This window comes from Podarcis filfolensis (assembly GCF_964270895.1).
Source record: "Podarcis filfolensis genome assembly, chromosome: 14".
Taxonomy (NCBI): Eukaryota; Metazoa; Chordata; class Lepidosauria; order Squamata; family Lacertidae; genus Podarcis; species Podarcis filfolensis.
The window spans coordinates 19,916,052-19,929,135 of record NC_139616.1 but is presented as its reverse complement, the minus strand read 5'-3'; the positions used below and the strand labels follow the sequence as shown (position 1 = coordinate 19,929,135).

Genomic DNA, 13,084 nt, shown 5'->3' with positions numbered 1-13,084 from the left:
TTTCTATACTTATTTTTAGATATGCATGCATGTTGCAACAGGCTCCATTTCAGAAGACTGGTACCAACAGTCTTTTCAGCGCCAAGGTAAGGCTTCCTTGTTTGCTCAGGCATGTTAAATCTTCATTTATATTGGCTTGCTTTCTACATCACGCAAAGCCAAACAGCGGCTTAGTGGGACATGCAGAAGTATGCAGGCTCCCCAAGAGGAGCAAGGTTACAGCTTATGGTTAGTGAGGAAAGGGCTTAGCCACAAGCCCTGGTTCAGAAAACAGGCTAAACCATGGGTAGGCAAACTAAGGCCCGGGGGCCGGATGAGGCCCAATCACCTTCTAAATCCAGCCCACGTACGGTCCAGGAATCAGCATGTTGTTACATGCATAGAATGTGTCCTTTTATTTAAAATGCATCTCTGGGTTATATCTCTGTGGGGCATAGGAATTCGTTCATTTTAAATACACACACACACACACACACACACACACACACACACACAGTGGTACCTCGGGTTGCATATGCTTCAGGTTACATATGCTTCAGGTTACAGACTCCACTAACCCAGAAATATTACCTCAGGTTAAGAACTTTGCTTCAGGATGAGAACAGAAATCATGCTCCAGCGGCGCAGCGGCAGCAGGAGGCCCCATTAGCTAAAGTGGTGCTTCAGGTTAAGAACAGTTTCAGGTTAAGAACAGACCTCAAGAACGAATTAAGTTCTTAACCCGAGGTACTACTGTATATATAGTGCACCCCCCACAAGGTCTCAGGGACAGTGGACCAGCCCCCTGCTGAAAAAGTTTGCTGACTCCTGTGCTAAACCAAACCTTGGCTTAGCTCAGCACAGCAGCCTGTACACTCCCAGGGACCCACTAAGTCAAGGATGGGAACCTCTGGGGTGGGGTGCAGGACACGGCCCTCCAGGACTCTCTATGAGCCCCTTAGGGCTCTCCCCAAGGTACACCCTCTATGTGCCCTGCTTCACATCCTCCTTGCGTTTTTTTGCCTGGCTGGAATGTGCCCCAGAAATGTTTGGGAAGCACAGACCCAGATGTTGCAATATTAGGCAATTAATGAATTATAAATTATAAATAATGTGAATTAAAATAAAATAAATAACCTTCAATGCATAATGTATATTTTACTGTGTGAATTGCTTCTCCAAGAACAATGCTATTTTGACTGATATTTTTTGTGACCGTATACATTTCTTTATAAGGTCCACAGTGGTTCAAATGCGCAGGTGTTGAGTTTTATGCTGTTAACTCTAATATAACATTGTCTCCTGCCTGTGTTGGATATTTGTATATTTTTTCTGTTAATGACAGAGGCATATTTTTTGTCTATAAAAAAATAAGAAAGAGTCAACGTATGATGTTTTGAACATATTGTGTAGATACTTAAATATTTACAGTAAAAGAGAAACTACCACTTTCTGAAGCAGCCTGTTCTTACATTGGTATATCCAGTGCTTTTTTTCTTGGGGGACGCATACCCCTAAACTTTTTATGAATCTTTGTACTTTTGTATTGTACTTTTTATTTATTTTTCCCGATCTGAACTATAAAATGGTGATTTTCTTGAGTCCTAATGAGAGTACCCCTAAACATTTTTTAAGAAGAAAAAAAGCACTGCATATATCCAACTGCTCTACTAAACATTGCAGCTCTAATATTTTCACAACTCCAAAAAGGGAAATGAGGCAAATCAGACTGACAGCCGTTCTATTTTCATAAGAGACATTGTTTGCACCCGAATTATCCATCTCTTGGTTTGTTTTATTATTATTTTGCTACGAGCAGCCAGAAGGCTCCTAGCCCATGTAAAGTATGGTGTTCCTCCTTTAAGAAACCACATAAATATCAGAGACACTGGCCCAGATAGAAAACAATTCATATGTGCCAAGAACCATCACTATATAGTTTCAGAAGCAAGTTTTGCTCTTGCTTAGACTTGGCTTCTCCTCTCTGGAAAGTGGAGATTATAAATAAGAAACATCTATATTTAGCCTGGAGGATAGGAAGCAATAAAAACCAAAATTAAAAAAAGAGGTTTAGGAAAAACAAAGTGTACCAGTAACTTCAGATGGATCTATGAAGTTGCCTTACACCACATCAATCTTATAATCCATCCACCTAAATCTTAACAATTCCAACCAGCAGTCAATTTCCAAAATCCCAGGCAGATTATGTTCAGCAACACTTCCACCCATCCAAAAGATGAACAATGGTTACAGAGGATGTGCTCCAAATGACTTGCCGAACTCATGAAGTCTTTTTCAGTGGCATCTATTTGGAGGGCATATCATTGTGCATTGACTTAAGTCCATTCGTACGGCACATACTTCTGCTGCAGGTTAAAACCAGCCCCCCTCTGCTGATCTAAACACCTGAAGGGGAAGGAGGTGTTCTTCCAGGTATTTGGGGCCTGGGTCCGGAAGAAGAAGAGAAGTGGGTGGTGCGCAGGAACAAGGTGAGCCAAAACGGGACACCCGGGAATAGAATCAAAAGCCGGGGTGGCTTCTGTAAATCCAGGATGTCCTGCTTAAAACAGGACAGTTCGGCTGTTATACTTAGGTTCTGCTTGTGGTTTTCCCAAAGGCATCTCATCGGCCACTGTGAGTACAGAATGCTGGACTAGTTGGGCCACTGGCCTGATCTATTACCTACAACATCTAGGAGAGAATACCAGGGTCTACAGGAGGTGATCTAACTGAGGAACATTCACACAAGGAGCAACTGATCAAGTGGTTTTTAAGTAAATAACAGGTGCACATGCATACACAGAGAAAGGGAGAAAAAGAGAGAGTGAGAGAGAACATTGGACTGGGCCTTTGGTACGAGTGCAGGTGAGCTTAACCCTTTGCCCTTGTTACAATGGCTGTCGCAAGGATCAGGTACTAAATGATAAGGAAAGTCCTCTCCCCAAGACCCTGGAAAGCTGCTGCCAGTCAGAGCAGACACCATTGAGCTTAATCAACAGGTAACATGACCTAGTTTAAGTCCGCTTCCTATGCTCTTTCCTACACCTACTGGGAAACCCCAGTCATCACGGCAGAACTTGCAACTCTAAAGCCTCTCTCCAACTTGCCAGTTTTGTACGTCACAACTGGGTTTCCAGTAGCCTTCGCCCTTCCCAACATGTCTCTGCATGTTTCCCAGCACCACTTCTACCGGTATTGCAATGACGTTTTGGTGGACTGCCATTTCAGCCACATGCAGCAGCTGTGACTGGGATAACTTGTTTGTGCCTTGCACCAACTTAGCACCATGTTTTGTGAAGCTACAGTAAATCTGTGCATTTCTGTTAGCAAGATTTTGCCAGGTCATTTTGTTTACTCCTGCCTTTGCTATCATCAGCTAGATGTTTTTATCACCCTCTTTTGATTATGCTATAGATCAGAGGTGGCTAACCTCTTGGGCCCAAGAATTGTGCTGAATCCTCTAATGGCTGCATGCTATTCAGACCACAAGCTTGCCACACACAGAGCACATAGGCACACAGAGACTACCTTCCCCTATCATCCCCACTCAGATCTAGAGCTCTAGCATGGACTTATGGAAAGCCTTTCAAGGTCCACCCCACCCTTTCAAACTTCTCAGGAATAGAAAAAAATAACCCCAAGCCCCAGAAGCAGATCAGAGGGACAAAAAAACTTTTAAAGGGCTCTCTTCCCAGCCCAGCACCGCCATCACCTCACCTTTTACCAGTGGCAAAACTGGCACTGAAAGGGGAACCTCTAACCCTCTTTTCACTTTGCAAACGGATTAAAGCAGCCCAGAAACAAGGTGCTCTGATTTGGTCTGATGTTTCCACAGCCATCCCTGGAAACATCACAGTGGACTGAAGTGCTCCTCCCTGCTTTTGGAGCACTCCGATCTCTTTGCAATAGTGAGAGTGCTCTGGAAACAAGCAGCACCTTGCTCCGCTGGTACAGCTTGGGAAACCTCAGAGCACATGAGAGCAACTCCAGGGCTCACCCAGCGGAATGCTGGCAAATTCAGAAGAGCAGGGTCCTTTCACGATAATCACATCCACACCCAGGGGTGGCCCATCCAAAACGGTTCAGTGCTGCAGCTTCCGGGTTCCAATAGCGCCCCCTCCGTTAAGGGAGAAGTGGCGGCGGCTTCCAGGTTCCTGCAAGATTTCACCAGAACACGGAAATAGATGTTGCAGTGTGGAGTCCAGAGTTGCTGGTAGCAACAGCAGAAAGTGAAGCGGCAACAAGAACTCCCAGAGTCCTGCAAGATCTTGTGCAGAGTTCTGCGAAATTTCGTGGGGTCTTGCTGAAAGGCACCAAAACTACTCCTCATTGTGGCAGCAGCAGTGGGAGTGAGCCTAGTTTCTGCTGCCCCACTGGGATTCCATCAAGATCTCACAATCTTGCCCACATCCCTTCTAAGATTATACAGTATGCTTACCATTACAGTGGTACCTCAGGTTACAAACGCTTCGGGTTACAAACTTCGCTAACCCGGAAGTAATTGCTCCGGGTTGCAAACCTTGCCCCAGGATGAGAACGGAAATCGTGCGCAGGCAGCAGGAGGCCCTAATAGCGAAAGCATGCCTCAGGTTATGAATGGTTTTGGGTTAAGAACGGACCTCCGGAACAATTAAGTTCGTAACCCGAGGTACCACTGTATAAAATTATTATTATTATCGATGCATTGATCCACATGTCATCTTTCAGCTGTTTCCTATGCACATACATGGGCAAACGATATGGAGTGCTCCCTTATCCTCTTTTGGAGTGACTCTTTTGGAGTTACCCACAACAGGTGGCACTGTGGGTAAAACCTCAGCGCCTAGGACTTGCCGATCGTATGGTCGGCGGTTCGAATCCCCGAGGCGGGGTGAGCTCCCATCATTTGGTCCCAGCTCCTGCCCACCTAGCAGTTCAAAAGCACTCTTAAGTGCAAGTAGATAAATAGGTACCGCTTTATAGCGGGAAGGTAATGGCGTTTCCGTGCCCTGCGCTGGTGCAGGCTCGCCAGAGCAGCTTCGTCACGCTGGCCACGTGACCCAGAAGTGTCTCCGGACAGCGCTGGCCCCCAGCCTCTTAAGTGAGATGGGCGCGCAACCCCAGAGTCGGTCACGACTGGCCCGTACGGGCAGGGGTACCTTTACCTTTACCTTTTAAGCTGTGTTTTCCACGGTACATAACAGAACTTGCACACCATTTTCTTAAAACTGAAGCCTCTGTGTTTTCAGTGTTCCGAAATGCTTAGCTTTGGAACTCAGGGTGGCTAAAAAGGTCCCCTTTCACACTGATGGGATGGCTCTAGGATGTTAAAGACACAGACCCCACTGCAGAAATAGTAACAGGCCTTTGATGCCCCCCTCTCACAACCTTGGACACAACTGGGCTCGCCATCCCGATACAGATATTACAATTTGCGTGTGCATGTGCAAACTGCATTAAATATCTGACCAAACTACGTCAGATGTTTGCAATTCAAATGCATCTCTCTCCAGCATCTATCTCCAATCCTCATTGCTGGGTAGTCATTTTTTCACTTTCCTGCAGTATTCTCCCCCTCCCCCCTGCTGTTAAGAGTTTACATTTTCCAGTCTTTATTATGTTCATTTAGTTCTAACCTCTAAATCTATTTCTAATCTGCAACCCCTGGGGTCTTCATTTTTAGTATAAATTAAATTCATAAACAAGCAAGGCAAAGGAAGCACTCACATTCCCCGCCACCCGCGAAGAGCTACGCAGTCCCCTGTGTTTGTCATTTGTAAAATCTAAACGCAAGGTTTGAAATGCACCACTAGCGAAAGAGCAGAAGAAAACAAGCAGCTGTTGGGGCAGAAGAGGGAAAGGAATCCAAGGCCAAAACGAAAAAGAAAAAGAAAAAAAAGAGAAACCAAGTTAAGCTATGGAAATGTAGTTTCCTTCAGGCAAAGGATGTCTTCTCTTGGCCTAGTGAGCAGATGAAATCTTCCAAGGAAGATTTCTTGCCGGTCCAGGAAGACGTATCTGGGAAGTTATCCCAGTTTGAATAGCAAGATTCACTTCCAAAATCTGTCTAGGAAGCTTCTTCCTTGACCTCCTCTGGAATGTCCCCTATCTTACAATCAGGTGTGAGAAACCGTGGGCCCGAATGTGGCCCTTCAGGCCTCTCTCTGTGGCTCTTGAAATTTTTCTGCCCACATCCTTCATTGGCTCTGATTTGCACTCTTTTCAAGTGCTTTTACCTGGCTGGAATGTGCCCCAGAATGTGATGGTGTAGTGGTTAGAGCACTGGACTAGGCCCTGATCTGGGAGACCAAAGTTCCAATCTCTGCTTAGCCATGGAACTCATGGTGTGATCTTGGACCTCTCCTGTCTGTTCCCTGCTCAGATATTAAACAACAAGCTGTCCTATACCTAGTCAAATTATTTGTCTCTGTAGTTCACTGTTGTCTGCTCCACAGCAGCTCTCTAGCAGACCCTCCAAGTGTCTCTGTTATCCAGGGATGATACTGGATTTACAGAAGCTATCCCAGTTTTTTATCTGATCCTGGAATGTCTCGCTTTTCCTTTAGGACATCCCTATTTTAATCAGAGAAGTGTTGGAGGGTATGCTCTAGTTTTTCAGATACAGTGAAACCTCGGTTTTCGAACATCTCGGTTGCCAAATGTTTCAGAATCCAAACACCGAAAGCTCATAAGTAAATGCTTCCGTTTTCGAACGCACCTCGGAAGTCGAACAGGCATTTCTCAATTTTCTCCATTAACTTTGCCGACCACCCTTTGAGCCTCGGTTGTTGAATGTCTTGGAAGTTGAGCGGTCTTCCAGAACGGATTATGTTCGACAACCAAGGTTTCACTGTAGTCTTACCAAATCCCACCTAGAGATGTTGGGGATTGAACATGCAACTTTCTGCGTGCAAGGCTCTATGTAGCTTTATCAATAGGGCCACATCTGCACCATATATTTAAAGCACTATGGTACCACTTTAAACAGTCATGGCTTCAGCCAAAGAATCCTAGGAGCTGTACCTTGTTAAGGGTGCTGAGAATTGTTACAGGGTGGAATTACCAGAGTGGTTTATCAATCCTTCTTCCCAGATGTCATATATTCATTCATATATATATGTGTGTGTGTGTGTTCTCAAATCCATATATATATATATATATATATATATATATATATATATACACACACACACACACACACATATATATATATATACACACACAGATACATATATACATATATATATATATATATATACACACACACACACACACTCCCGAAAATAACATGCAAGAATGATACTAGGGGAAATTGCTCCACACAAAAATTGTACATTACATATAATCGCATGTAAGAATGTGGCTATTATTCACATTAAATTCACACTAAAAGGCTGATGAATTTTCATGACATCTTTTTTTATTAAGCAAACTGATGCAGAAATGTGGAGAATCAAACTTAATAGTGGAAAAATGAGAAACTGCAAGAAACCAAAATTAATTAGCTCATCCCTAATTATCACAGGCTTTTGCAAACGCCATACGAAATCTGATATTATTAAAGTGCACAGAAGCATACCCATCCAATGCACAAAGATTAGAGCCATAAGAATTTAGATACATTTAGTTGGTTTTTGGAAACAGTTTTTGAACACATATGAAGCTGGGTACATCTAGCCGTGGAAAGGGGCACCTGTGACCCAACAGAGGTTGTGGGACTGCAAGTTCCATAGACCTAACTGAGAATAAAATTTTCTTATTCTGGCTTGAAGTAGCTGTCCAAGATCTCAGGAAAGGGACTTTTCCAGCCCTATTAAGATCCCTGATGAATTGTAGAGGCTAAGAGCAGTCTTCACCATTTGAGATAAGCAATGATCACATTGCAAACATTTTTTGTTTGTTTCGTGATCAGGGAAGAGGGGAGCTGGGGCCCCACAAAATCCAGAGGATGACTGTCCAATTCCTGTATGGCCAGCCCAGCCATTGGAAAAGTGGCAATTTGTCCCATACATTTAGTGATGGAAGGAAACACTGGGCAGAGAGCTCCTGTGCTTCTGCTTTCCCAGCAGCATCAGTGGCACTCTGAAGCCAGGTGCCAAGCATAGTTCAGAAACAGGCAGCTATCAGAAGGTACAGCACGCTAGATTTTCATCTGCATTCTTCCAAGGGCCTGAAAGTATTAGCTAGCAACAGAAGCAATCAGCAATGTTAATATCCATTTGCAAAAGTGATGAATAATGCTACGCTGTTATGACAGAAGTCCATGCACCAATTAGGCTTTTAACTCAAACCAATGTAGGTTTTATTGTTTTCCTGAAGCGCAAAAGTCCTGTTTTGTTCTTGTTTTTTTAGCCTTCTTTTGCATATTTCTGCTTTGTTGTCACAAAGCCCCAGATTGGCACCACTCAGCTCTGGGTGTTTACGTCTGCAGCAAGCAAGTCTCAAAACAATGAGAAAGTGTTATTTTTGCCTTGCAATGCCACCATTTGCACATGAAGGGTACGGCTCGCTCGGTTGCCATGGCAATGGGGCCATGCCAATTCCATCCGACTAAGTGTTAACTGCCAGGCACTGAAGGAACCATTCATCACTATTTAGTGAAATTGGACCAAAGACGTTATGCATCACGGACCAGCTGAGCTCAAAAGAAGTCATAATGGAGAAGGATGGTCTATGGGTTGGGGCACTTCCACATATTGTTGACAGCGGAGGCTGCAGAAGCAAGAATGGCCAAGAGACAGGAAGTACCTTCTCTGGTACTGGAGCAACGTCCGGTTGTGGGGCTTAGCGCCAAAGGTGAAAGCTTCCTCACCTGTGCCTGCTAGGCGGTTTTCAGGCCTCAAGCCCACATCAGGTCCTGAACCTAGGACCTAAAGTGAATAAGATGTGGATTTGGTACACAACACCTTATTGTTTTTTATTATTAGTAGTAGTAGAATTTATATCCCACCTTCCTCCAAAGCTGAGATTCAGGGCAGCTTACAACATTTAAAAACAACATTATAAAATGCAAAGTTAAGACAAACAAAGCAGTTAAGAACAACAATTAGGATACATCAGAACACGTTTAGAACCAGCCACTAAAAGAAGTTTGCCCTGACAGCAGCCCATCAGTGATCAGAATCATCTGCACCTTCGTTTTCAAAGGCCTGACTGAAGAGGAAGGTCTTGGCCTGCTGGCGGAAGAACAGCAAAGAAGGAGCCAATCTAAAATCTCTTGGGAGGGAATTCTGCTATATGGAAGCAGCTGCAGTAAAAGGGTCTCTTTTGTGTTACCACCAACCATGCTTCTGATGTTAACGGGACCCAGATAAGATGCTCACCTGAGGATCCCAGCACCCAGACTCACCTGAGGATCTTAGCATTTCAAGAGATACGTTCTTTTAGGCAGCCTGGGCCCAAGCCAGGGTTATTTTTACCTTTATACCAAACCTTTCCCCCAAGAAGCTCAAGGTGGCATTACATGGTTCTCCAACTCCCCATTTTATCCTTACGCCCACCCAAGGTAAATTAGGCTGAGAGATAGTGGCTGGCCCAAGACTATCCAGAGATCTAAATGGCTGAACAAGGATTTGAACCCTCATCTCCCTGCTCCTAGTCCGGTGCCCTACACTATGCCATACTGGACCTCAGCATTCCAAAAACAGGTAAGACGACTTTAGACAGCTTCTGAGTCTGACTTGGACCACATTCACACATTAAAGCACCAATACCACTTTGAACGGGGACGCGGGTGGCGCTGTGGGTAAAACCTCAGTGCCTAGGACTTGCCGATCGTATGGTCGGCGGTTCGAATCCCCATGGCGGGGTGAGCTCCTGTCTTTCGGTCCCAGCTCCTGCCCACCTAGCAGTTCGAAAGCACCCCTAAGTGCAAGTAGATAAATAGGTACCGCTTTATAGCGGGAAGGTAAACGGCGTTTCCGTGTGCTGCGCTGGTGCTGGCTCGCCAGAGCAGCTTCGTCACGCTGGCCACGTGACCCGGAAGTGTCTCCGGACAGCGCTGGCCCCTGGCCTCTTAAGTGAGATGGGCGCACAACCTTAGAGTCGGACACGGCTGGCCCGTACGGGCAGGGGTACCTTTACCTTTACCTTACCACTTTGAACAGGCTTCCCTGAAGAATTCTGGGAGCCATAGTTTTTTTTAAGGTGTTGAGAGTTGTCAGGAGACCTTCATTCCCGTCACACAGCTACAATTCCCAGAGTGATTTAACAGTCAGTCCCTCTTCCCAGGAACTCTGGAAACTGTAGCTCTGTGAGAGGAATGGGGCCTCCTAACAGCTCTCAGCACCTTTAACAAACTACAGCTACCAGAATTCTTTGGGGGAAGCCATGGCTGTTTAAGTGGTACAATAGTGGTTTGAACGTATGGAGTAAATGTTGCCTCGCTTGCTGGTCTGAGTAACTAGCAGACTCCACTGCAGCTGCTTCTTGTGCTAGCTGCAGGTTGCCTTGGCCTTGGTCCTCCTCTGCCTCTCACACCCCACCCTCAACCTGATATAGGAGCCACTCCCCTAAACATGCAGGTGCCTGCCAGGCTCACTCAAGCATGAGTCACCCACAAATGAAAGAAGTGCAAGTGTCACTAGACCAGCTTGCACCAACTCAGTGGTCACAGTGGCTTAGACGGGTGGGAGATGTAGCCCAAAACATTAGGAGAGTGCCAGGTTGACTCACTCAACCATCTTGCTCATGCACCTGCATGCAACTCCTGGTCACCTATGGCTTCCAGTCATGATGGTAAATGCAAGCCTGAGGGATATTCACCTGCCCAGTTAGGTCAAAGGCAAACAGTGGAGTTCCAAACAGGATTCTGGAGCAAGCAAAACACACAATGGACTAGAGGCACATGGCATAGTCTAAATCAGGGTTTCCCAAACTTGGGTCTGCAGCTGTTGTTGTACTACAACTCCCATCATCCCTAGCTAGCAGGACCAGTGGTCAGGGATGATGGGGGTTGTAGTGCAAAAACAGCTGGAGACCCAAGTTTGGAGCACTCTGGTCTAAATATATTGTTGGGTAAATTCTGGAGCAGGCCAACAAGTTAGGCAAAAAGAGGTGCCGGAATTCCTCATGAACACCTCCCTTGTTCTCTTAGAATGGCAATGGTTTCCGAGCACAATTCAAAGTGCTGGTGTTGACCTTTAAAGCCCTAAACGGCCTCGGCCAGTATACCTGAAGGAGCATCTCCACCCCCATCGTTCTGCCTGGATGCTGAGGTCCAGCGCCGAGGGCCTTCTGGCGGTTCCCTCATTGCGAGAAGCAAAGCTACAGGGAACCAGGCAGAGGGCCTTCTCGGTAGTGGCGCCTGCCCTGTGGAACGCCCTCCCATCAGATGTCAAAGCGATAAATAACTACCTGACATTCAGAAGACATCTTAAGGCAGCCCTGTTCAGGGAAGTTTTTAATCTGTGATATTTTAGTGTATTTTTGGTTTCTATGGAAGCCGCCCAGAGTGGCTGGGGAAACCCAGCCAGATGGGCGGGGTACAAATAATAAATTATTATTATTATTATTATAATGGCACCCACCTAAGAGGTGCAGGAACTGAGTTCCAGCTGGAAAAAAAAGCTCTGTGAAGAATCACAATAGTATTGTGCCTCAGGGTGACATGGGAATGACTGCCCACCCTCATTTCATCTTTTCAAAAATACTGCAAGGCTGACTGAGCCACTCAGTCTATGTGAATTTCATGGGTAAGCAGAGATCTAAGCCCAGATGAAGCCCAACATTTGACTCCAATGCCACACTTGCTCTCAAACTTCCATTGCGATGGGCTTTTAAGGAAAATCTCCAATTTAAGCTTCCAGCAAGAAATACCCATTTTATTTTTAAAAATTGATATACTACCACCCTTTGGCAGCTTTGGTTCCAACAGTGGTTTACAGGGTTTGGTTTCCTTCCCTCGCACTCCAGCACCCAAACATCTGCCAGCTTAATTATACTGGAACAAGGCTGAAATTTAAAAGACAAGCAAGAATTTATAACGGATCCTTTTTAGCACCAAGACAAATTACTGTGCCACCTGGGCAGAGGAGCAGTGAACCGCAGAAGAGTGCAGAGCCCACAAGGAAAGCAATAAGCTAGGATAACTGGCCCCCACCGGCCCCAACCCACCAACTTTGTTCTTTGCAACTGAAGGGCATAAGAAAAAGATTTAGGAAGTAGTGGGGAACAGCTGTAGCTCAGTGGCAGAACATCTACTTTGCATGCCAAGGTCAATACCTGGCATCTCCAAGAGGACTGGGGATGCCCCTTGCCTGAAACCCTGAACAGCCACTGCCGGCCAGCATAGCCGTTACTGAGATAAATACAGTGGTACCTCGGGTTACATACGCTTCAGGTTACAGACGCTTCAGGTTACAGACTCCGCTAACCCAGAAATAGTACCTCAGGTTAAGAACTTTGCTTCAGGATGAGAACAGAAATCGTGCTCCGGCGGCGCAGCGGCAGCAGGAGGCCCCATTAGCTAAAGTGGTGCTTCAGGTCAAGAACAGTTTCAGGTTAAGAACAGACCTCCGGAACGAATTAAGTAATTAACCTGAGGTACCACTGTAGATCAATGGTCTGCCTCTGTATCCTGCAACCTGCCCATGTATTGACAGAAGCAGAGTTCAGCCAGTGGAAGTCTGCAACGGTTTCTTAAGCCTGGAAAGAGGCTGTGGACTCATCCGTACTTCCACTTTCCCCTACCTAGAAAGCATGAGCCAAAAATGGTTTCCCCCTTGCCCTCCAGCTTTCTCAGGGAAAGCCCAATCTAAATTGTCAGTCCGGAGGCACGGCAGACCACTGAGACACGCAAGCACAAAAGGATGAGATAATCTTTTGCAGAGCACCAAAATCACTGCCCGTTACTGCTATTGGGACAAGATTTGTGATGCAAAGAAAAATTCTATTTAGATTAAAGCACCCTGCTCTTTACTGGTTTCCGTCACGGATGATAACACTCCATGTGGAAACACTGCAAGACGCTATGGTTTGAATTACAAAAAGAGCTTATCTTTAAACTCTGTTTGATTGCTTGTGTGTGTCGTTCGCATGCATTTGCTAACCCCAGCTCCCCTCGCCCTGCTCCGCCCCAAACCCCTTGAGAAAACCTGTATACATTACAAGTTCATAATAACTTACT

The 13,084-nt window shown here is 45.6% G+C and overlaps 1 protein-coding gene and 1 long non-coding RNA gene across 5 annotated transcripts in view; one reads left to right on the top strand and one right to left on the bottom strand.

Annotated features, from left to right (window-relative positions):
• PCSK6 (proprotein convertase subtilisin/kexin type 6) overlaps nucleotides 1–13,084 on the bottom strand; it is a 102,656-nt gene that overhangs the window by 75,997 nt on the left and 13,575 nt on the right. The window lies entirely within an intron of this gene.
• Nucleotides 20–3,305, top strand: LOC310749836. Its single transcript, XR_014541835.1, has 2 exons — nucleotides 20–86; nucleotides 2,597–3,305. It is a non-coding gene; the product is annotated as an uncharacterized lncRNA (long non-coding RNA).